Here is an 11017-nt window from a genome sequence, read left to right on the forward strand (position 1 = left end):
TTGGCCCAAAAAAAGTTGTCAGTTTGGCCCAAAAATTGTAAATTCTTCTTGTTAATTATTTACAGACCAATTTTTATCTCACTCCACTTTTAACACTTGTTTTGATATTTATTAGTTGTTATCTCCACTTTTAACTATTGTTTTTCTTTTTCTATTTATTTAAAAAAAAATTTAGTTGTGATCTATATTTATTTAGTCAATAGGCTATTTGTGGGAACTTTGTTCCAATAAATTAATTTTTTGACGAAAAAGTTGTAGTTGACTAGAAAAGTTGTTAGTTTGGCCAGAAAATTGTAAATCATGTACATTATTTATTTACTAGTAAGTTTTTATTTAAATCCACTTTGAACTCTTGTTTTGATGTTTATTAGTTGTTATCTCCACTTTTAACTATTATTTTAATTTTATTTTTAAATTGCTTGTGATCTCCACATTAGCTCATGTTGTGATCTTTATTTATTTAGCTTTTGATTTAGATTTTAGTTTTAAAATTATTTTAATTTATTTTCTATATTAGCTTAGATTTGTCTCTAAATATAATTTTTTAGTTTCTATAATTTATTAACCAATAAAATATATATATGTTAAAGATGTTGCTAATTTTTTGTATTTCCCTTATTAATTTTTCATTATAGATTTTTTTTTTATGGGGTTTTGTTAAATGATTATTATTTTCATATTTGATAAATTGAATTAAAATAAATAATATTTATTAACCTATTTTAAAAAAATTAGTAAAAATTATGTTATTTAAATTGAAAATTATTAATAATCTAATTTGTTCACATAAGATTATATTTTAAATCTCCACTTTTAACTATTATTTTTCTTTTCTTATTTATTTAAAATATAATTACTTGATCTCCACATTATCTTAGCTCATGTTGTGATCTCTATTTATGTAACTTTTGATTTTTTAAATCGATTTAGATTTTAGTTTTTAAATTATATTAAATTATTTTTCTTTATATATTATTTTTTGGTTTCTATAGTTTATTTAATCAATAGAAATCGTTAGAGACAACATTATTTTTTCATATTATTTTTTTGTATTTTTCTTATTAATTTTTCATAATAGATTTTTTGGAGTTTTTTTCTAATGATTTTTTCCTCATATTTGATAAATTGAATTTAAATAAATAATATTTATTAATCTATATAAAAGATTTTAATAAATATTATGTTAATTAAATTGAAAATTATTAATAATCTAATTTGTTCACATTAGATTACATTTTTAAAAATAATTTTACTATTGAGCATCTATCAGCTTATTGTTGCAAGCAACTGCTAGTTTATTTTTTAGTAATAAGTTGTGTTTTTATTAATCCATTGAGTATCAAGTCTTGTGAAGGAAATATTCCTTTGTGAGGATTAGTTGTACTATGTAAAAGAGCCTTGATACACACACATACACACAAAGAGTTATGGAGAAGGGAGGCACCTCTATTTTCTAATTGGAAGGGAGAATTGTTCAAATTCCATTGAGAAATGATGAAGTTATAGTTTTTTTAATGATTGCTTGGTAATTATGTTGTTGAATTAAGAAATTGTGTTATTGATAAAGAGCATTATTTATTAGTAATAAGTTGTGTGTTTATTAATGAATTGAGTCTCAAGTCTTGTCAATGAAATATTCCTCTATGAGGATTATTCACTATATAAAAGAACTTTGACATCAGATTTATTATGTGAACACACACACATGCACACACACACACACACACACACACACACACACACACACACACACACACACACACACACACACACACACACACACACACACACACACACACACACACACACACACACACACACACACACACACACACACACACACACACAAATGTTCGATGTTATGGAGAAGGGAGGAATCTCTATTTTCTGACTAGAATGGAGAATTATTTTAATTCCATGGAGAAATGATGAAGTTATAGTTGTTTTATTATTGCTTGGTAATTATATTATTGAATCAATATATTGTGTTTGTGATCAAGAGTATTATTTTTTAATAATAAGTTGTGTGTTTATTAATCCACTAAGTCTCAGGTCTTGTCAAGAAAATATTCCTTTGTTAGGATTATTCACTATTTAAAAGATCCTTGATATCGGATTAATTATGTGAATTTAGAGGAGGGGCATCATATTCTTGTTGGACTGTATTATGATTGCATAATAACTCGTAGGTAACTTGCACTTAATTTCATCTTGTTGTTGATATCGAGTCTATAGTAAACCAAGGTGACTTTCACTTAATTCTCATCATGTTGTTGATATTGAGTCAATAGTAAACTATCTCTAATCATCTTGTCCAAGATCTTTTAATTCTTTACTAAATGTGTGTACTCTCTATATCACAATCTTGACTATCATAAGAATATTCCATTGGAGCATATATACTTAAAAGAAAATATTTAGAATGTTGTTATCATTCAATGCATCTTCATATGAGGGCTTAATTAACATATGAGGCTCTAATGAATATAGTGCCATCAACTGTCTTGAGTGTGATTCATGTAAAGAGTATCCTCAAGTTTACAAGTACTGGTTTAATCCTTTGAGGTATTAAATTATTTTTATATGGCCTTTTTGTTGTATGTTGTGATCTATTTATGCATGATTCCATAATATAGCATTTTTATCATGCCTAATGTCACTAAATTATATTATTATAATAAATCATATGTTTCCATAGTTGATTCATCATGGAGATGTTTGGAAATGATATCCTGTAATGGTTTAATATAATCTACTTTATATTTTGTATGATGTTATGCATAATTTTTGTTTAGGTATCTTATATAAACTATTGTTAAATTGTTTCATTTAGGATGGTTGATATTTTGATACTCAACTAAGTATATAGTTGATATTTGGGACACTAGTATGTATAGTTTAGAAGACTTGTTCTCAGTCATGTCCCATCTTACAATTGTCATTTGATTGATCTTTTTTCATTAGACCATCCTTCATTTCTTTGAAGAAATTATTTTTCATGGATTGGAGGCCTTGAGACACATACCTTGATCTATGTTATAGAACAGTTCTAAAAAAAATAACACTAGTTTATAAAAAAGAAATATGGAGTTAGCTCTTACAGAAGACCAAACATATGTTTGAGAATCTATATCACTTTTAGCATATGTTGTCATGGATTTTGTTTTACCTCATATAGTGTTTTGTACAAGTTTGCATTGTTGGCATCAACAACAAGGATATTAAAAAAATAAAATTTGAGATTAACTAGGGAATATCCATATCAAGTGTTTCTAGCTTGCAAAATAGTAAGGTTTACATGAAAATCAATTAGTCATTAGTTTAGAGTATTCCTAATTGATAGCTTGAAGCTTTGATTATTTTTGTGTAAGATCTTCTTCTAAGAAAGTTCAATTTTCTTGAATAGGTGAAATATTGAAACTTCCTTAAACATTCTTTTCAATTATTGGATCTAACTTTTCTATTCCTACCCAATCTAATCTAGTTGAATCTAGAATCCATTCCCACAATCTCTAAGAAATCATCCATCAAATATACCTTGGGCATAGTCCAACTATTTCAATGATGGACAATTTGGTAGTTGTTTGAACATACATGACTCTAGAAGTCTTAAGCTCATTGTTTCTCATTGTGAATGTATCTTATAGCATCTAATTTACTAAGTGATTTCTTCAATTTTATTTCTCCAAATTCTCTTCCAACAATATCTACTTCCAATTTCACTTGAGCTGGTGTAGAAAACCTGCAAATGAAAAATGATCAAGAAGATGACTAAGGGTGCAGAATTATCACATGTTGAAATGGGATATCACAAAATTTTGGAACCTATATATTTTAATTTCTATACTCTCTATTTTTATTGGTGAACTAACACCCTTACTAAGCAATTTCCTCAATTTGATTTCTCCAAATTCCCTTCCAGCCCGGTGGTATCTACTTCCAATTTCAATTGAGCCAAGAAGTCCCATGAATGAAAATGAAGATGAAGATTAATAAGGGAGAAGAACTATTGAATGCATATTGAAATAGGACATAACAAAATTTTAGAACCTAGATACTCTAAGTTTAATGCTTTATATTTTTATTAATGAAAACTACAATGTGCCTTGTTAGTGCTTCAAAATATTGTTGGTGTTTCTATTTTTTGAGGTTAGATATTATCAAAATGTTTCTAAGAATATAATGTGAACATTTTGTTTTTCCTTACTTTTGCTTTGTTTGCTGAAAAGTCAAATGTTTCTAGTTTTTTAAAAGATGGAAATACATAATTAAACTAGAATGCAACCAATAATCAATATCAATCTATATTTATAGTACAAGATTTTAAAATAGATTCCATGTTCTTATTATTATGAAAATAGCCAAAATTTTTACAAGCAATTAATCATGAACATCTGAATAAATCATTCTCATAATTCCACTTGTAAAATCTTGGTGGATAGTTATTTTTGAAGATAGCTTCTAGGTTTAATGACCTTTCTTGTGCAAATCAACAAAACTAGAACTTCCTAGGAGATTGATCATAGGTAAACCATTTGCATGACCAATCTTCAATGGAATAATCCAACTACTTTGTCAACCAAATTCAATATGGATAGTGTTTTCAGCAACTTATAAATTTAATTATTGGCCTGATTTTTAATTTACAAAGTTACAATGTGGAATTATTTATTACCATCTTTTTTGTCACTACACAAAACATTATATTTATTTCTAGATTCTTTTGTCACTACACTAAACATTGTATTTATTTTTGTTAAAATGAACATTATAACTTCCCTACACAAGGCAGGGACTATAGCTCTATTAGAGCTCTTGTATATAAATGGTACTTTATTTGTAGCCTTGTCCATACTAGCCTAGCACTAAATCTATCTCTTGAACTTATACATAAATTGATAAATGGTACATTTATGTGAAAATTGGTTAATTCCTCAATTGTTTTTGAATATATATAGGTTTTTGTGAAGATTTGAACAAGTCTTGAAAGGATATGAAATTTTATATACAAAAGTTTTCTATAAAAATACTTCATAGAATCTACAATATACTAACATTTAAAATATGGTATAATTGAAAATAAAAGAGAAAAAAGAGAAACATATCTAAACTTCATCAACCTCAACCTCAAGCTGAGAAGTGTAAGTGCCATCTTCTTGAGCTTCTGCGAATCTTGAGCAAAGTGGACTAAAGCCCTTTTTTTTAGATTTCCATGCATTCTAGTACATGGCCCCTTACTATCATCAACAAATTTCTAAGTTTTTCTATCCCCTACATCCACATCAACAATTGTTTTTATCTAGTGAAGTCTTTTAAACTTCTGAACTAGGGAACTATTATCTACAATAAAATATTTGATGACCTCTAGAGTAGAAAGACACCTAAGTGTATTGATTGACATAAATTATTTTCACTTTAGTTTCAAGAACAATAATTTAGCCTACATAATTAGTCTTCATTGTTTCAACATCTGTCTCGACCTTTTGAAGAGATTTAATTAGAAGTTGACCCTTAATTTTATCCCATGACATGTCCTTATTATGTTTCTTTTCAAGTTGACACTAAATACCCTCATCTTGATACTCACCTTTTGAATTCATGCAACTAATATGTATATGTTTTTATGTATTCATATCTTTACGTTTATTATGTTTGTATTTATATACCTAGTTATATTTATTCATTAACCATCTAAATATTACTATTTGTCACAATAAGGTCATTTCTAAAATCATGGATCAACTCCGTAGTTGTAGACTCCATTTTTAAATTTTAAAAAACTAAATTTAAATCTAGATAAGACTTTCTTTATTCTTCTGACATAAGTGGGATTCACGTAAAGTATAATTTGATGTTGTGTTGATATAATTTTAAGAGATTCAATGTATTCAAAGATTACACATTCAATTATTGGGTAAGTATAAATAAGTTGGGTCTCACATTTGGGCAAAAAGTGGAAGTGTTTTTCCTATTTTTGAAATTTTCTGTCAATTGATGTCAAAATTTAAGATACTTTGAGATTGAATCTTAAAAAATTCACTATTAGAAACTATAATGCTCATATTCTACTTTTCCAATATGTATATACTTCAATACCCACATAGAAAAAATTATTTCTTTTCATAGAAATATTTAAAAACTACTTTTTCAAATTGTCTACTCAAGGACCATACCACTCCCATGTACAACCACCCTATTTTGATGTAAATAAATTTTTTTTGTGAATCTTTTATTAGGAAGATACCTAACCCATCAAAGATTGATGAGAATATTTTTTATTAATTCTTAATTGACTATAAAAGCTAATTTTTGAAACCATTTTTATGACTACCATATTTTAATCAAAATTTCACATTTAAAAAAAATAAAAAATCAAAAGAATTATATATCTAGATTGATGACATATAAATTATTTTTAGAAAACCTTAAAAGTAAAAAAAAAAAAAATATTAAAGTTTTAATGAACCTTGCTATTTTATATTTATGTTTAAGTACCACTTTTAATTAATAAATAATACACAAATAGTAAAAAATCATAACAATATATTTTTCATTTTTGAAATCAAGATAGTGAGAGTAACAAATTTTTATTTCGTTAGAAAACTCGATCGACAAGGTCCTCCAAAAATTTTAGCAAAATTAAATTGACATTCCAATATCTTGGCCAAATATTTGGAGGTCAAGGCACATGCATGGTCCAACAAAACCTATATCAAGCCTTCCTTGAACCAAAATCTAAGGTTGTGCCACAATTTTTGCTTGTGTGTTAAGAAATGGGTTTTTGTTATTGAAATTCAAGTATAAACCTAGTAGATCATTTGAATATTACTTTCTTACCATTGTAGTAGATAAGATCTCTTAATCAAGTGGACCTATCAAGTCTTTGAAACCCTATATGATAACATCGATTAGAGACGTTTTTAAGTCCTTTAGATTAGACCACTCTTTAGTAATGAAAAGGGGTGATAGGGTCTAGATGATCTTTGGTTAAAATCCTCTAACCAAGTAACACTAAAAATATGCATGTAAACCTTTAACAAGGCCAACTCTCAACAGAGCTCACTTGAGAAAACTAATTTTTTTGGGTTGTCGGTCCCAGATGGTTTTTATCTTTACAAGGTTTTCACAATAAATATTTGTGTCAAAATATGTGAATGCTTATGTGTTGAAAAATATTTGTTTGTGTTATTTGTTCATTGTTGCAACTCATTATAAGATACAAAATATTTTTGATGCTTGGTAAAGTAAAAAATAGTGAGATAACCATTTTGAAGTAAAGTTGATATAAATTTGATTTGAGAAGTTGAATGTGGTTACTGAGTTATTATTGAGAAAACTTATGAAGTTTTAATTGGTACTAGATTATTTCAAAATCCTATAGGATGGACATAAATTATTCACCCCCCTATCAATTATCTACTAGAGTTATAAACTATACTTTTATTTTATTATATATAGTTTGCATTTATAAAATAAATATTTTAATGCTTGGGTTTATGTTTAGTACATTCAAATAGAAAAAAAATAAAAAAACTAAATCAAGTTATAGTTAACAAACTTGAATCAAGCAGAAAAATAAGAGACACAATGTGTCAAAGTTCCTGCCATAGCTTTGGAGGAAGTGAAGTGGGGATGATGGAAATGAAAAGAAAGATATATGGAGAGGCATCAAAAGGCATAGAGAGAAATGTAGTGGATAAATATACATAAAAAGAGAAGGCATTATTAGAATAGGAGAAACAAATATGAACAAAGGAATAGGTAGTATTTATAGAGATGGGGCATAGGGAGTTATAGAGAAAAAGAGTCTAATAAGCTATCTATTTTAATTTTTAAATTATTGGAAAAAATGCTTGTTAGTGGGCATTATTTAATGGCCAAGTTTTTAGGTTTTTATGTGGTTTTTGTCATAAGATTATAGGTACTCATTCCCTTTAGCAAACATGATCTCTTATTTATCATTGTACCCTTGCATAGTACCAACTTCCCCATTTACAAAGCATTGGTTTATCTTTGAAGATTTTTCATAATGTAATTCATGTTATATGTTTCTATTCTCTAGGCTTCATTACATTGTGGATTTCCTACACACTCATTGATGTCTAGCTTGCAAGTCTGAGATTTAAATAATACTAGTATTGTAGATGCAAACCTAGTAGAGTACTGTGTTCAATTGGTAATTCCCAAAAGATGTACATATGTGTACACATACACTAGCCAAAGTTGTTAAAGCTCATTAGGAACATGGACTATATGCTACTTTTTAACATAAATATAATTGTATCAATCACAACATTTCATTCTAGATTTTTCAGAAGTATTAGCACACAAATTGAATTATTCCAAATTTTATATTCTAGTTTATATGTTAGGATAAAGTTCCAATGCATTTCATAGATATCATATTACTAGTATCAAAATAAATGAAGAAATATGGTAAGTATATGACTATGTTGCAACATAGATAATTTGACCATACTCCAATTCTTGAAAATAAACATGCAATACATAAGCCTATTGATCTTATAGATGTTGGGTATACCTCCACAAATAGGAATGCAAATATACTATATCACTAATCGTACAACTATTTCCCCAAAGACAAATCTTATACAATATTATTTAGAGTACATAAAGAAAGAAAGAACTCCTATCTATTAATTTTTAAAACAAAAGATGCTTTCCTAAAGATAAAGAATAAAATAATTAAAAACTTAATTCCTCAAAATTAAAGACACACTTTTGAACAAAGAAAAAATGAATTAAATAAATAATTATAATAAAGTGATCCATATAACATTGGTATCAAAGTTTACATTTGCATATATATATATATATATATATATATATATATATATATATATATATATATATATATATATATATAGTTTTCTAATTTGCTTGCAATTTTTTTCATAAAATATGCACTTAAATTTTTTATTAAGATTGTTAAAATCATAACCTTGTGTCTTATATTGTTCGCTTGGGTGGGAATATTCAAGTTGGTTTCAATACCTATTCACATTACAATTAAGAGTGCAAAACCAAATTCTTTTTGATAAATTAATGCACAAAATGAGAGATATAATGAACTTGTATTAATATGAGTTACCATTAGAGATAAGACTAACATAGGGATTTAATGCTCACACCCTTTTTCATTTAATTATTCCTCTAAAAAAACATTGGAGGAGATTGCACTATGACAACAATATTGTTTTAGTAAATTTTTATTTCCAGAAAATAATTTTCCTCCCTACTTTTTTCTTCACATCTAATAAGAAGAGAAAGACATAAAGACATTCACTATTTTAAAATTTTAAAAATATGAAATAATTTCAAACTTTATAGATACTTTTATGCAATAAAATATTCTAACATCTTATTGGTCAAATTTGTTGGTAGGCGTAACTTCTGCCACCAACCCACCATGTGCGGCAGGGACCTAGTCCACCATATGGGCTGACTATTCACCACCGCCCAGTCCACTAAACCTAACCTCGAGTTACAGCTAAAACTTAGTCATTCGTCGCTTCTTTGAGCTCTGCGTGTGTGATTTTCTTAGGCTCGCAGGACAGAAGAAGATCGATGGAAAATATTTACGTCCCTCTTTTTTTTAATCTGTACTCGAGCCACATGATGTACTACAGGTGGAGTCATAGATGTGATGAAATGCAAACATGACATGTGGATGCACTGTATAGAGTAGCTACAAGACACCATCATGAGAGTCTGCCTGATACTTGTGCAGTTGGAGCATTTGGAAGGCGCAAATCCATAACCTTCCGATTGGCTAAAACATCATCCTACCTTGGTCAAATGTGAGGTTATGTGTAGTCCTATTGTAACATATTCATGGTGAAGAATTATATTTGTGAAGATAATTAATTCACTTTCACATTAAGGTTGAGAATAAGATGTGAGACAATTAAAATAATTTTAAAAAAATTGTTGCGAAAACAACAAACATGGTGAATTACTCACGAAAAGTAGGAAAAACAACCACGTCGAAAACAAACCTCTCCCAAGTCAATACCAGTTGAAGGGGGGCAACACTCTCCAAGTTAGAAATCAGTTTAAAATACTCGCCAAGATCCAAGAAAATCAATAAATCTACAAAACTCCAAAAAAATTGAAAGGCTTCAAAACCCTAATCCAGCGTCACATAGAACACAACGCTGAAATTCAAAAGAATCAAAAAAACATAAATGAATATGAATGGAAGATAGTTGTAAACAGAAAGAAATCTAGATAAAAAGGTAGAAGACAGAATACAAAACCACACAAAAGGATCGAAGGTATAAACCAGCGACTAGAGAATCAAGAGGTCTTTTTTTTAAAAATCAAGTATTGTAGTAGTGAAAAAAAAATCACCGCTAAGGCAATACCAACACAATAAGCAATCAGGTCAACCCATCTTGTTGTTTGAGCCAAATAATAACTAATACATTAGACCTCAATTTGCGATGTTAATTTGCGACGGCAAGAAAAGGTAATGTGTTTTTGGCTTTTTTTTTTTTTCAATTTTAGCCCGATTCCGTCGCAATTGTGACGCCAGCGAGATATAAGAGAAAAAAAAAAAGTGAAAAACCCTCATTTGCATGAAATCGCGCGACACAGGGTTCTTGTGAAAGGAAAGGTGCGCACGCAAGAGATCACTTCGGCAGCATTGAGAGGGCCGGGCATTGAAAATTCATGCATATACATGGAAAATGTAAGTAGCAAAGGTAAAGCTCCTCAATAAATTGAAAATTCATGCATATACACATTCTTTCTATTTGTTCCTATTTCCTGCAACCAATATAGACCTTTATGAAAACTATCACTTATTTTTAGTGACTCGTCTTTTTCTATGACAAATGCATTTATCCTCCTTCGTATGCATAGAGCTTACCTTCATACAGTTGGATTCAATATGATGTTATAATAATGGTACAGTCAAAGATCTTAGATGCGTAATAATCATCAAGGATATTTGACCTATTAATATATTTTATGGAACTGTTGAAATCTTTCA

This window comes from Cupressus sempervirens, chromosome 7, assembly GCF_028749045.1.
Source record: "Cupressus sempervirens isolate cs-2001-9-10 chromosome 7, ASM2874904v1, whole genome shotgun sequence".
NCBI lineage: Eukaryota > Viridiplantae > Streptophyta > Pinopsida > Cupressales > Cupressaceae > Cupressus > Cupressus sempervirens.